We start from the raw sequence: 15560 nt of genomic DNA on the forward strand, positions 1-15560 counted from the left end.
TTCTGAGATGAAGCTTAAATGCCAGCAAGGAGCAGGCAGATGCCCTGAACGAATGAAGCCCGGCGATGCTTAGACTGGAAACACTTTAAAACTTATTATAACAAAGCAAAACATTGTGTGGGCCCAAAACAACCTCCCTATAGTGAGATCTGACCATGCACAGACCTGAGGTTTAGAACCCCTATCAAGCTCCTTGGACGGCTCCCATGAGCCTAGAAATAATTAACTATCTTTAAAGAATGCCCTCTGCTCTTGGGACTGGGCATTGCTCAGAGGCCCAACTCCCCACAGGGGAAAACCAGCCTCTTATAAAGCAAATCTTTCAACCCTTTTGACAAATGAATGCCCAGCCCTCTGCACTCAGCATAGCCTTTGCTTGGCAGACTGTCCCAATCTTAGTGTTATTGGGGGTTACACAGATGACAATCAGACAGCAACTTTATTGTATTTCTATATGCAAGATAAATAACTTCAGAGTCCGTAGTGTTAATGTTGTGATTGAAGAAGTGCCTTATAAACATCTCCTATATACGTGAAGAAAATAAAGACATCTTGAGGGCTCTGCCTCATTTATCTCAGGATTGAAATTTCCAGAAAACTCTCCTGAGTGAAAATACACGACCAAACTTTGAGAAAATATTATTTAATACCAAACCTTATCAAAGTAATCAAATGCATAGCCAGAAGCATATACAAACACTGTTGGGTAAAAACAGCACAATTTTAAGCAACCAACCCACAAATGGGTGAGTTTCACTTTTAGCCTAGGTCATCCCTGAAGTCATTGTTAATGGTTCCAAGATGCCAAGACCCTTAAAAAAGAAAAGTCTTAGAAATCAAATCATCTTGGGCGCCTGGGTAGCTCAGATGGTTAAGTGTCTGCCTTCGGCTCAGGTCATGATGCCAGGGTCCTGGGATCGAGTCCCGCATTGGGCTCCCTGCTCCTTGGGAGCCTGCTTCTCCCTCTGCTTCTCTCTCTCTCTCTCTCTCTCTCTCCCTCTCTCTCTCCTCCTCTGTCTCTCATGAATAAATAAATAAAATCTTTAAAAAAAAAAAAGAAATCAAATCATCTTCAGCTCACCCATATTTTATAGATGAAACCCCTGGACCAAGAGAAGTGTCTGGCCAAAAGTTTCACAGCTACTGGTGTAGTCTGGATCAGAGGCATTAAAGGGAGGAGCACAGGTTTAAGCCAAACATATCACTACTCCCACTGAGACTGCTTTCTCATCTATTAAATTAGGACAAAAATAAGGGAGTTGACATAAGGCTGAAATGAGATAATAAAAAAAATTGGGGGGGGGGAAATATAAAGTGCTTATTGATTCTTAGTCCAGTGTTCTTTCTCCTTTATCATGTTATGTAGGCAGCATGCATAAACAGAATTTCTCTTCTTTCTGGAACTAAACTCTGATCAGGCCATGATTCTAAGAGGCAAATATGCTCCATAAACCATAAGATGGTATTCGTATGTGCCAGTGCAAAAAAAAAGAAAGAAAGAAAATTGGCCCTACATCTTTTTTTAAAAAGAAAATCAATATTATGTACAGATGATAATCATAGTCAATGCCATTTTGAAATATCATAATAACTGTGATTTATTGCATTCCTGCTACATGCCTGGCTTAGGGAGGGGTGCTAGCTCCTCAGGACATGTATAGGCTTTAGAGGGAAAAATGAATTTTAATGCTGACTCTTATTAGTTAAGTTACCCTGGGTAAGTTATTTATACCTCTGGATTCCATTTTCTTTGTTTGTGAAAAGGGAAAGATAATACTTAGCTCAAATGTTGTGTTTGGGGACATCATAAGCACTCATATGATGATAGCTCATATCATATTTCACAGGTAAAGGACCTGAAGTTCAGAGAGGTAAAGAGATTTGCCTGACATGGGGTAGGTAGCCTATGCTCTCTGCAGTGCTCTGGGCTAACTACCCTTGTTACAATCTTCCACAGTCACAAATCCAGATGATTGCCCTGCAACTCGGCTTGCGGATTTCCAAGTTCTCTGACTGTTGAATAACTTTTAAAGGCTGAGAAATAGGGCTTATATGTTATTAGAGTGACCCACAGCGCAGCCTCTCTCCAATCTATACTTACCTTTTTGAGGAAGAGTTATTTGGCTTCAGGGAGCAGTAGCGCTACCCGGCTCCACAGGGAAGTCGTTAGAAATACTCACTTCCCCAAGCCCGCAGAAACAGAACAGGCAGGGCTCTCTCTTTGGGCTAGTTGGGGATCTGCTGAAATGGGGAAGTGAACTTTGGTAACCACTTCTCCACCTACTGTGGGGAGTCGCAGATGACTGGAACTGGGCGGGGTCGGGCAAAGAGAGGGGCAGCGTTCCCGTTTCTTAAAGCCTTAGCTCTGGGCGGCTTTCCCGTTGACCTCATTTTCCTTTATTTGCCACAGAGCTTTATGTGTCTTAAAATTCTTACAACACTCTGCCTTCTTTTTATCCCTCCTTATGCCCTGGCCCTTCTCATGCGCTAGCCTCCAAGGGCACGAGAGCAGGACCTGTTCGAGTTCTGCTCTTCCTCACCAAATTCAGTTCAAAGTTGTAAGCCCGCTCAACATCTCATAATCCGAGCTCAGACCTATTGAGAATTCGCTGTATGCCTGGCACTCTACGAAGCTCTTTTCCTGCATTAGCTCATATAATTCATAGAAACACCCTAGGAATTTGTTAATATTACAATCTCTTTTTTGTGTAAACCAGGAAACAGGCAAAAAGGTTAAATTAAATTACTAAGTGTCAGGCAGGATTCTTGCCCATGCAGTCTGGCGCCAGACCGATGCTCTTTACAATCACATTATTCTGCCTCGGGCTCAGTGATCACAGCCCTGTGAGGTACACAATCAGCCCATTTTACAGAGAAGAAAAGTGAGCTTTTGGCCAAAGTCCAAAGCACAGAGGGAGTGGACCCATAAGGTAAATGTGAGCAGTCTGGCTTCAGAGTGCACACACTATTATATCATGTTCTATTGCATTGTATCATATTGTATTTCTTTATTGTGGTAAGAATGCTTAATACAAGATATTAACATATTTCTGAATGTACAGTACAGTGTTGTTAATTGTAAACACAATGTGGTACAGCAGATCTCTAGAACTTACTCATCTTGCAAAACTAAAACCTTATACCTGTGGTCACTCTTCAGCCCTCTGCTACACTGCCCCCTTGGAATGGTTACTCTATGTCATGGAAAATATTATTAAAAATTGCAACTTACATTCAGTTTTGTCCCCTAATGTTCTGTCTCTCCAGAGCCCACTAGTTATGAAGGATTTGAATCTTGTAGATAGGAAGCCAAATGTCCCTGCCTGAGATAGTCTCATTAGTCTGGGTAGACATTAACTTATAGTTTTAATTATCTTTGAGAGGAAATTCTGAGTAGGGATTCTTTAAAAAAATGGAAGAATAGGGAAAGAAGATATTTTCATGATAGTGGCTGAAAAATAATTTCCATTTTGATTCATTGTTTAAATACGAAGCAATAGTTTTCCTGAGTGTAATAAAACACTTCATGGGGTTGCATACGAACCTGAAGGTGTATAATGTTGCATTGGCCTCTGCCGTGGGCTCACTGGTACTAATCCAGATCCCCCTTTTGGACAGAGGCATTCACACCCCCATGAGAGGAAGCTATGTCACTCAGGCCGAGGTCATGCCTTCTCCTGGACAGCGGCCTGCATCTTATTAGTGTGTGTAAGGGAGGGCATATAACCGTGACACCTCTGAAAGGTTCTTCTCTCCAGAGCTCCATCTTTATTGGTGGAGATCTCGGTCACACCAGCATTTCACTTTATCTTCTTCTGCCTGACCCTCCTGGCCTTCCATTCAGAGATGTTACACAAAACACTCACTAATAAACATCATGCATGCAAATCTCTGAGTGTTAGAGTTCGTTTCCTGAAAACTATCCCAGAGCAGTCAATCTCAGGCATGATTCTAGGAAGCAGACTCTCCAAAGGAGAGTTAGAAAGGTTTCTGCTCCCAAACAAAAGGCAGTAACAGGCAGTGCATTTACCTTCTCGTGTGCAATAACTAATACACTGAATGAGATAGATGAAGACATTGGCAATGAAAGGCAGAGTTCCCCCAAGAGGTAGAAAACAAAAAAGACAGGCTCTATAATGGTCCTAGCTTACTGTGAGGCTCTGACACAGGGCAGGGAACCCTGGCAGAGCCCAATTGATGGTGCCCTGATTTGGGAAGACACAGCTGGAATCCAGGGAGGCTTTGTGGCTAAAGTTCCCAGCACAGAGTAGGTGGAGGAGTGAGCCGTACAGAGAGGAGAACCTTGAGGGCAGGCCCTCAGGGTCCGTCTGAGTTGCCAATCTGCACAAGCACATGAAGAAATGTTCTGAGGCCACAGAAAAACCACGGGAGACAATTACAAGGAGCAACCTCCTCTGAGTTCACATGGGGCCTGTTCCCACCAGCATGACTGGAGACACCTCATAATTCACAGGGAATGGGTCATGGCATTTTGCCTCAGTCGGGGTGAGAATTTCACCCTCTACTAATACTTCATTGTCCCATCTGACAAACCTTAGAAGCAGAACCTGAAATGATCACACTATGTCCATGTAAGTTAACGGCTTCCCTGAACAGATCTTAAGAATGTTCAGAGGAGGGGCGCCTGGGTGGCTCAGTCGTTAAGCGTCTGCCTTCGGCTCAGGTCATGGTCCCAGGGTCCTGGGATCGAGCCTCACATCAGGCTCCCTGCTCAGTGGGAAGCCTGCTTCTCCCTCTCCCGCTCCCCTTGCTTGTGTTCCCTCTTTCGCTGTGTCTCTCTCTGTCAAACAAATAAAATCTTTAAAAAAAAAAAAAAAAAGAATGTTCAGAGGAATACAAAAATAACCAACACCCAACAGGTAAAATTCAAACTGACTAGTATCCAATAAAGATTACTAGGCATGAAAAGAAGCATGAAAATATGTCCCATTAAAAGGAGAAAAAGACCAACCAATTGAAAAGGACCTGGGGAAAAAAATGGATGATGAAATTAGAGAGGATGTTAAAATAGTTATTACAACTGTGTGCCATGTGTTCAAGAAGCTAGCAGAAAAATTGAAAATGTTAAGTTCAACTTAACAACATCTAAAACTGCAAATACAATGTCCATGTTGAAAAAAGTACATATGGGATGGCAGATTAGATACTGCAGAAGAACAGATTAGTGAATTTGAAGACAGCAATAGAAACAATCCAAAATGAAACATAGAGGAAAAAGACTAAAAAGAAGAAGAAGAAGAGGCGGAGGAGGAGAGAATCAGGGAGCTGTGAAACAACCTCAAAGAGACTAATATATGTGCATTTGGAGTCCCTGAATGGTGGTAGGGAGGGAGGGTAGGCAGGTGGGAGAAGAAAATACAGAAAAACTTAAATGGAGAAATAATGATTGAAAATTTTCCAAATTTTGTGAAATCCATAAATTCTAGGAACTCAAAAAACCCAAAACCCAATACACATGAAAATTTCTATACCAAGGGACATCATGATCAGATTGATTAAAAATGCAAAGGGAAGATCCTAATTTGGAAATTGGGAGCTGACCAGCAGGCAAGGCGGAGTCCATCACAGGGGACAGATGGAACATTAATAGCCTGACATGGGTTTGCAGTGCAACTGCAGTAAACTAGAGCAGGATGTTTGTGGAAGAAAATGCACCAACAGGTATTTCTCAGGCCTATGAGAGGTTCCAGAAATAGTTATTATAAGAAAAAAAAAACTAGAAGGCTGTTGCCATCTTAAAATATGAAATACAGTTATAATAACTGTTTTAATATATCCATCTATTGTCACCTCTGTCATTTCTGGGTCAATTTCAGTTGATTTAATTTTCCCCTCTTAATGGGATCTATTTTCCTCCTTATTTGCTACATTTTTTTATTAGCTACAAGACATTGTGAATTTTACCTTGTAGGGTGCTGGCACTATATACTACAAAAAATATTTGTTTCTTTTGTAAGTTTAACTTAATTGTGTTTTATCTAGAGATTTGGTTTACTTGGAGATTTAATTTTTATGCATTGGGTATTTCTAAGGAGATGAATAAGATTCGGTTCTGCTCCTGAAGAACTCATGACCTTGTGGAACAAACAGAAACCAGAACAAATACAAAATGATGCAATGAGTCCTATAGGAAAGATGTGAGTCAGGCACCATGGAAGCCCCAAGTACAGATATCCAAGGGGATGTCCTCAGCATAGGTGACTGGAAACATGCATCTAATGAAAGTCAGTGACACGTGGGCACAGACGCAGGAGAGATACATGGTATCTTGTGTGGGAGTGACGATTCAGATCTGGATCACGGAGCTGCCCTGAGTGACTTGCTGCAGCCAGAAGTTCTGGATGGTGAGAGGTGGTGCTTCGAGAGCCTGGGAAGAGTGAACGAGATGAGGAAAGGATACTTGTGCAGAGAAATGCTACCAAGTTAAAGTACTATAGACAGACAGCAGAGCATGAGTTTATTGGTGGGTAGACTTGAGCTTCAACCAAACTCTGGGGGAGGGTAAAAAATAAATTAGCTTGAAGTATAATTTTAGAACATGAGAGTTATAAGGAGAAAGGCAAGGCTTCTTGATTATAATAAATGTATATATTTCCACAAAAAAACCTTCATGTTATATACCTGATTAAGATAGTTAAAATTTAATTTCAATTTAATTTTTAGTAATTCTTTTTTAAAGATATATTTATTATTTATTTGAGAGAGAAAGAGAGAAAGCACAGGTGGGGGGAAGGGCAAAGGGAGAGGGAGAGAGAGACTCCTCAAGCAGAATCCCCTGCTGAACGCAGAGCCCAACGTGGGGCTCAATCCCAGGACCCTGAGATCATGACCTTGAGCCAAAAGCAAGAATCGGATGCTTAACCAAATGAGCCACCCAGGCACCCCTCTAGTAATTCTTTATATTCATGAAGCTTGTTCAGTTTTCCACACATTTATGTCTCATACGTATTGTATGGATGCTATTTATAAATATATCATAGTGTTTAAAAATAATACACCTTTAAACTAATCAGAAGTGTGGTGCAGGGGAAAAGTTTAAAATACCCTTCTATTCTGAAAGTATTGATTTGGAATCATAAAGTATAAAGACAAATAAAAATACTTCTAATCCCACCTTGCAGAAATGACCACAGATTTGATGTATAGAGCCTTCCCGTATATACACAAATCATACACACAAAATTGCGATTATACTACTTATTTTTTTTCACTTCTCTATGTTGCCAACGTTTACCCTTGTTATTTAAGAATCTTCTACATGATGATGTTTCATAGCTGTGTAGTAAACCATCATATGAATATGCTTAGCCATTGTCCTATTGTTGGACTTTTAGTTTATTTCTTATATTTAGTTAATGTGAATAACAGGCTGCTGAAACACAGTGCAGTCAAGACTAACAGGAGAGAGGACTGAAGCTTAACCTCCAGGGCCAGTTCTGCATGGTTTTGGGTAAGTCATTTCACCTCTCAGGGTTCCAGTTTTCTCACTTAGGTAATTGTCAGAGTGAACATAGATGCCAACACATCCAGGATGCAAGAGCACTTTGGTGGGGAAGGTCTTAGGCTGGGTACTGAGGTGGAGAACTCTCAGCAATGGGGAGGTAGCATAAGGGCCTACACTTTGTGGGTTGTTTGCAGAACTACAACAGCAAGAAGTGAGCAGTGGCACTGGGAAAAGTGGGGAAGCATCACAATACCCCTGCTTCTGCTAGCCATTTCCTTTCCTCTGAGAACTAAAGAGGGCTGACATCCATCCAATCTTGCCATCCCTTCGAGATTCCAAGCATGCATGGGTCTGTTGGAGGTTGATGCTTACACGTGTGCTTGGGCATTTTACCCTGTTTGCATTTGTGCATATTTTCAGCTTCATAAACAAGTTTTTGAAAAACACAGTCTAAAAATACACGTTAAAGAGAACTCATTTAAAGTGAGTTTGCTTTATCAAGGAGTCTTTTTGTTGTTTAATGGAGCTGAAGACTAGAAGAGAAAGAAGAGCATTGGATAATAAAAGCTTTGTCAAACAAATGGATTCACTCATTCTCTCATTTCACAAATGTTTACTGAACATCTACTACATTCCAGTCCCAGTTCCTAAGGATGGAGAGATACAGGGAGGGTACAAAACAGACAAAGCCCTAGACCTCTTGAGCTTACATTCTAAGAGAGAGAGAGACAGACAACACATACACAAAATACATTATGTTGTTACAGTATGTCAGATGAGGCTAATTACTAAGCAGGAAAAGGAATTAAGGTAAGGAAAATAGGAAATGTGGGAACGAGGAGAAAGTTGCTATTTCGCATCAAGGGCACAGCAAAGACCACTCTGTTACTGTGCCTCTGAAGAGAGACCTGAAATGTATAAGAGATCAAACCATTCCTACCTTCTAGGGAAAGCTGATCCCAAGAAAGTCAATAGCGGGTAATCTTTTGAGGTAGGAAGGTATGTGGGGCATTCTATTGCCACCAATGAGTAGAACAAACAGAACAAGGAGAAAAGTAGTAAAAGATGAAGTCAGACAGTGACCACACTCAATGGAGCGCTCAGTGAGTCATGTATGGAATTGTTGAATCAATATGTTGCACACCTGAAACTAATATAATGTTGTATGTCAATTATACTTCAACAATAAAAAAAATTCATCAAATTTACACTTAAAAAAAAAAGTTCAGAGAGACAGTAGAGTGGCAGATCCTATAGGCCCCTATCAGGAACATGACCTTTATTCCGAGTCAAGTGGAAACAATTTGAGGACTTGGGACAGAGAAGTTACATGATCTGGTGATTTAGGTTTTAAAGTGATCTTTTGGGATGCTTTGTTGAAAGTAGACATGGTGAGTATGGAAGGGTGAGGAGGGCAAAGGCTGGGGAAAACCAGTTAAAATGCTACGGTGGTGATTCAGAGAAATGCAGTATGGGAAAAGTTGTAGGAGAGAGAGACCCATCTGATCCTTGGTGCATTTCAATGGATAACCAAAAAGGTATAAGGGGTATGAGATAAAAGGGGAATCAAGGATGGCAGCAAGGATTTTGACCTGAGTAACTAAAAGAATGGAACTGCTTTCCACTGAGAAAAGAAAAATTGTGGGAACAGAAGATTTGGGGAGAAAATTTGGAGTTCAGGTTTGAACATGTTCATTTTTAGAGGCCTACTCGAAGCATAAGCAGAGAGTTCACAGAGAGAGCTGGATATGAGTTTAGGGGACAGGTCTGGGCTACAGATAGAAACTTGGGGGTCATAATCATAAAATGAATTCCCTAAATAACTTCACCCATACCATAAAAATATGTTTTAATATTATAAGAATGTATGGAAAAATTCAACTAGGTCAGAAAATGATTAATATGATTTTATGCTGGAGACTTTCTGCAAGTAAAGTAATTCTGGTTATTATTTTTAAATCAGTCTATACTACTTAGACAAAATTCCACTTTAAAACAATGTCTTTTATTGCTTCAGATGACTACTCTAGCTTATGAAGAACACTGCTCTACTGTTCTCCCTCTGCGCAAAGCAGCTGTTGACTTAAATGAAATTTGTATCAGGTTTCAAAAGCAGTCATTACATTTTACAGCCAGAATGGTCTTAATGACCTCATTTAATGTAGGACTTCATTTTACAAAAAGTTTCAAAAGCAAAGTCATTCAGCTTGTATATTTACTAAATATTTACTTAGGACAACCAATATTTACTGAGTGCGAGGTGCTGGTGATGCTCTAAGGGTTGAGGTAAAACACTCAACAATAAAAATAAAGACTATCACATGGAATTTACAGTCTCTTTGAGGGAACTGGAAAACAAACATGCAAATCTATACAATGACACACAAATGAAAAGTACCATGAAGAAAAATGAATCATGATAAGGGTAGGGTGGTAAGCAATTTAATGTCCAAATTGGGACACATTTTACAATAAAAGCAGTTGAAAACTAGGTGGGCTGCCAGGGCGACAGACATAAGCTGGCATGTCCAGCCTGGGCAAATGAAAATGTGAGTCACCCAGATAAATTGGACTGGGGGTGCAGAAGGGGTGAGTCAGGTTTATTTCAAGTACAGTAGTCAGGGGGTCACATGATATGGTGACATCTAAGGAGAGACCTGAAAACAATGAAGGAGAAAGGCATGGATGTACCTGGGGTAGACTGTTGCAGGCAAAGGAAACAACAATGAAAAGTCTCTAGAGGAGAGAGGCATCTGGAGAAACAGCAAGGGGGTCAGTGTGGTTGCTGGAGAGGGAACAAGGGAAAGAATTGTAGGTGTTGAGGCAGGATGATGTAGAAATTTTTAGTTATTAAAATAATTTTGCGATGTGGATGGAACTGGAGGGTATTATGTTGAGTGAAATAAATTAATCAGAGAAAGACATGTGTCATATGCCCTCACTGATAGGAGGAATTCTTCATCTCAGGAAACAAACTGAGGGTTGCTGGAGTGGTGGGGGGGTGGGAGGGATGGGGTGGCTGAGTGATAGACATTGGGGAGGGTATGTGCTATGGTGAGCGCTGTGAATTGTGTAAGACTGTTGAATCACAGACCTGTACCTCTGAAACAAATAATACATTATATGTCAAAAAAAAAAAATAAGAAGAAGAAGATAGGAGGGGAAGAACGAAGGGGGGGAAATCGGAGGGGGAGAAGAACCATGAGAGACTATGGACTCTGAGAAACAAACTGAGGGTTCTAGAGGGGAAGGGGGTGGGGGATGGGCTAGCTTGGTGATGGGTATTAAAGAGGATACGTACTGCATGAGCACTGGGTGTTATATGCAAACAATGAATCATGAGACACTACATCAAAAACTAATGATGTAATGTATGGTGATTAACATAACATAATAAAAAAGTTCCAAAAAAATAATAATTTTGGTGTTTATTATGTTTCATAGAAGAAGTCTTTGTTGGTTATGAAATGGGGAGTAACATTGAACTTTCATTTTAATAATAATAATCTGGCTGCTCTAGCGACAGTAGATTGAAGTCGGGACAGGGGATCAAAAATAATACCATTTACGATGCCAGCAAGAAAAATCATTTAGTAATAAATTTAACAAGAGCCATACAGGGCTTTTACCTGAATATTTTATTGCTAAAATTAAAGAAGACCTAAATAAATGGAGAAATACATCAGATTCATAGATTAGAAGGCTCAAATTATAAAAATGTCAATTTCTCCAAAATTCTATAGATTCAATGCATTTTCAGTCAAAACTCAAGCAGGTTATTTTTTGGTACTGATATTAATATAGAAATACCAATGACTTAAAATAATTTTTAAAAGTTTTAAGTAGAACAAATTTGGAAGATTTGTATTATTTTAAGAATTACCATAAATCCATGATAATTATTGATATGGAATAGAAAAGCAGATTAATTAATTAAAATAGCAAGCCCAGAAATATATATATATATATATATATACATATAATGAAATGTGATAAATTTATTTTTACAAAAGTACCAGTGAAATTTAATATGGAAAAAGATTATATGTGTTTTTCAGCATATAGTACCAGAAGAACTGGATGTCTTCATGAAAAAAAAAATGCAGTTTGACCAATACCTCACTCCATATACAACAATTTACTCAAGATAGCATGCAGATCTAAACATAAAGAAATCTTGTCATTTGCATGTGGCAACATGGATGGATCTAGAGGGTATCATGCTAAGTGAAATAAGTCAGTCAGAGAAAGACAAACACCATATGATTTCACTCCTATGTGGAATTTAAGGAGAAAAAAAATCAGTAAAGAAAAAAAGAGACAAACAAAAAACCAGACTCAACTATAGAGAACAAACTGATAGTTACCAGATGGGAGGTGGGTGGGGAGACATGTAAATAGGTGCAGAGGATCATGGCGAGCACCAAGTAATGTATGGAATTGTTGAATCACTATATTGTATACCTAAAAGTAGTATAACACTCTATTTTAACTATACTGAAATCAAAATTTTAAAAATCAGTCTAAAAAGCTCATTAAAAAATATTGGAGACTATCTTTGCAAACTTGGGGTCTTTAAAAATTTCCTAGAACACACAAAGCCATAATAAAAAGTTTGATGAACTGAACTTTATTTAAAAATTCTGTTCAAAATAGTCATTATTAAGAAAATTAAAAAGCAAGCTTCAATGGGATAAAATCATTGCAATATATTTCTATAACAAAGAATTTGCATTTACAATGCAGTTTCTAAAGTACAATAACAGGGGCACCTGAATGGCTCAGTCGTTGGGCGTCTGCCTTCGGCTCAGGTCATGATCCCGGGGTCCTGGGATCGAGCCCCACATCGGGCTCCCTGCTCTGCGGAGAGCCTGCTTCTCCCTCTCCCAATCCCCCTGCTTGTGTTCCCTCTCTTGCTGTCTCTCTCTCTGTCAAATAAATAAATAAAATCTTTAAAAAAATAAATAAAGTACAATAACAAAAAGACAACAGACATTAAAAACCAGCACAAAACTTGGACATTCACAAAATAGGGTATATGATAGCCCATAAGCACAGTCATTAGGGTAATATAAATTAAAAATCAAAGAGATATAATGAGTAGATAGAGATCTACTGTAATGCTGAAATTTAAAACTAATAATAATATATTGGATTATTCCATGTCAATCTAGTTAAACTGAGCACTACACTTCCCAGAATTCCATTTTCTTTTTTAGATTTGGCCAAAAGAGGAACTTGTGTACTATTTAAAGCATATAAGGAAACAGTGGCCACTACTCTCATTACTCTCTATTGGTGTCAGATTTAGTGTCAAACAGGTACAGATGTGTCCACTGGGTCACGGTATGATCTCATTTTGCCAAGTTGTTTAACTCGTCTTCCAGGCTGATCAAAAGCAGCCCCAGTTCTACCATCGGAAGCTTGAGGGGGAAAGTCGCTTGGCTGTGGACCCACAAAGATGGTAGCTACACAAAGGCAACAACTTCCCACAGATCTCACCATGAACTTCCTCTTCTTAATCCTTCCACAGTGGCTGGATATACTGTTTCTCAGATTTCCCTGCATGCTCTAACTTGTCTACCTGCAGCAGTATTTTAGGTAAACTCATTAGTAACTCCTTCTGATCTTCCAACATCCTTCCATTTACTTCATCTTTGTTAAGATCTAATTCCTATAACAAATCCCTTATTTCAGGAATACTCATGTTAGCTCTGCTTCCCTGAGTAACCTTTGATTGCTATAGTTCTTGACACCTCCTCTGCACTTAGATCTGATTTAGAGAGCTAGATCCTAAACGCTGAGTCTAATATCATTATTAAAATAAAACTTTGGGGATTTCTGGAATAAGAGTGGTTCTATTTTTTTTTTTTTAAGATTTTATTTATTTATTTGACAGAGAGAGACACAGCGAGAGAGGGAACACAAGCAGGGGGAGTGGGTGAGGGAGAAGCAGGCTTCCTGCAGAGCAGGGAGCCCGATGTGGGGCTCGATCCCAGGACCCTGGGACCATGACCTGAGCCGGAGGCAGACGCTTAACGACTGGGCCACCCAGGTGCCCCCATCTATTTTTCATGTGAAGGGACTACAAGTGATTTATGGTCAAAGGGAAGATTTTGGAAGATTACCAAAAGGTCTCAAATACTTCTTAACCCTGTAGCAATACTTTTTTCCAAAGTATTAAAAGTGGAGTCTATTTCTCTACCCCTTAAGTATGTTGTCAGCCATGACTTTCTGTGGCTCCTGGGATATTAGCAAACATCAACCAGGCAGAGGATCAGAAAATGAAAGTGTATTGCAACTTATCTTCTCTTATTGATTTTGTAGCCCCGTGGCCATGTGGATGAGTCCTGACTAGTTTCTAGAAGCCCGTATAAACCAGTTGGCCATGAGGTACCCATCAAATATACAAGTGAGGCTATCCTAGGCCACCAAGTTCCAATGAACTGGCTCAAATCAGTGTTGTTTAATGGCTCTAAGTTATGGACACATTTGTTATGAAGCAAAAACTAATTCGCATATCAAATGTTGAGAGGATGACAAAGCAACTACCAATTTCACTGATGATGGGAAATGACTCTGGAAAACTATTTACACACACCTACCTCAATATCCAGCAATTCCAGTCTTAGGTATTTACCTAAGAGAAATGAAAACATATCTTCACACAAAGATTTGTACAACAAAGTTACAGCAGCTTTATTATTGAATGCAACAGTTGGAAATAACCTAAATGTCCATCAATAGGAGAATAAACAAAATTTGATATATTCACTAATACCATTCAGGATCAAAACGGATTGAACTACAGATACATACAGGGAATAAATCATAAAGAAACTTTAGGTTAAGAAATTAAGCAAGATACAACAGTGTTTACTATGTAATTCCATGTACATAAAATTCCAGGAGAAATATATAAGAAAAGAAGAGGAAGGGAGTAATAGTATATGCAAAGGTGTGATTATAATGACAAATTGTGGAATCTAAGCCATTGTGGAGAGAAACTGAGGACACAGGAGCTGATGATGGTCAGTAAAATCTCAGGATTCTAAAGTATAGGTCCTGGATGGGTTAAAATGAGGTAGAAAGGAAGGAGGTTTTAGTAGAGGTTTAAATGCTTGAAATTGTCATCTTAGTTCTTATTTTCTGTCTACAATTTGTTTTTCTCTTCTCTCCCCAGTATTTCTGCCATGGTTTATGTTCCAACTAAATATCAGTTAACTTTTGTGAGGCCTTTATGAGCAAAGCCAGCGAAGGTACCGCAATCTGAAAAATGATCAATTAGGGAACTAAGAAAAATACAATAAAATAGTTTCCAGAATTGACAGAAAAATATACACAATTACTAGAAGCAGAATTATCAAGAATAACAATAAAACAATTTTAGTTTAAAAAATAAACAAACTTTTCACTCCTTAAATAGACGCACACACATATAGGATCACTTGATTTTGAAGAACAGTCCTTCCAGGTAAATATTAGGGCAAAGATGTTTATTATTTTTTCCTGATTCAGATATTGAGGGGAGAGTGTGTTAGGCACTTACTCAAAATTATACAGCTAGTAATTTTTCCTCAAAGCCATCCCAGAAGACAGGCCTCACTCCATGTACCCTGTGTTTCTTAGTGGACTATACTAGAAAACGTGTTTTGTCAATCCACAACAGCATGTACTGATGATTGACTCAAGTGGGGGATCTGAGGTAAAATATAACAACCTAACAGGGAAAAACTAACTCAATTTTATACCACTGATTAATTCTGACCAAATTCGGATGAGAGACAGAAACCAAATTCAAAAATTAACTCAACACATAGAGATTTCTATTTACAGTTTACTGAATCTGAAATTTTCTTTTAGGATGACTAGGTTGATTGTCTCTTGAGGTGGTTCGCTTTTGTTTTGTTTTATTTTAATCTCTTTTAAAAACATATCAGTGATAACATAAAAGTTCAATCTAAAATTTCTTAACATCTTTCTGCTTTCACCTTATTAAAAACAAACAAGTGAACAATCTTAACTAAGATAAAGTCCTGAGTAAAAGCCTTGTCTCCATGCTTGAACTTTAGAGAAGACGTAGCCCTTTTGATGT

Source organism: Eumetopias jubatus, unplaced genomic scaffold, assembly GCF_037043125.1.
Source record: "Eumetopias jubatus isolate StellerSeaLion01/CBP00866 unplaced genomic scaffold, mEumJub1_p1.0 scaffold_6, whole genome shotgun sequence".
Taxonomy (NCBI): domain Eukaryota; kingdom Metazoa; phylum Chordata; class Mammalia; order Carnivora; family Otariidae; genus Eumetopias; species Eumetopias jubatus.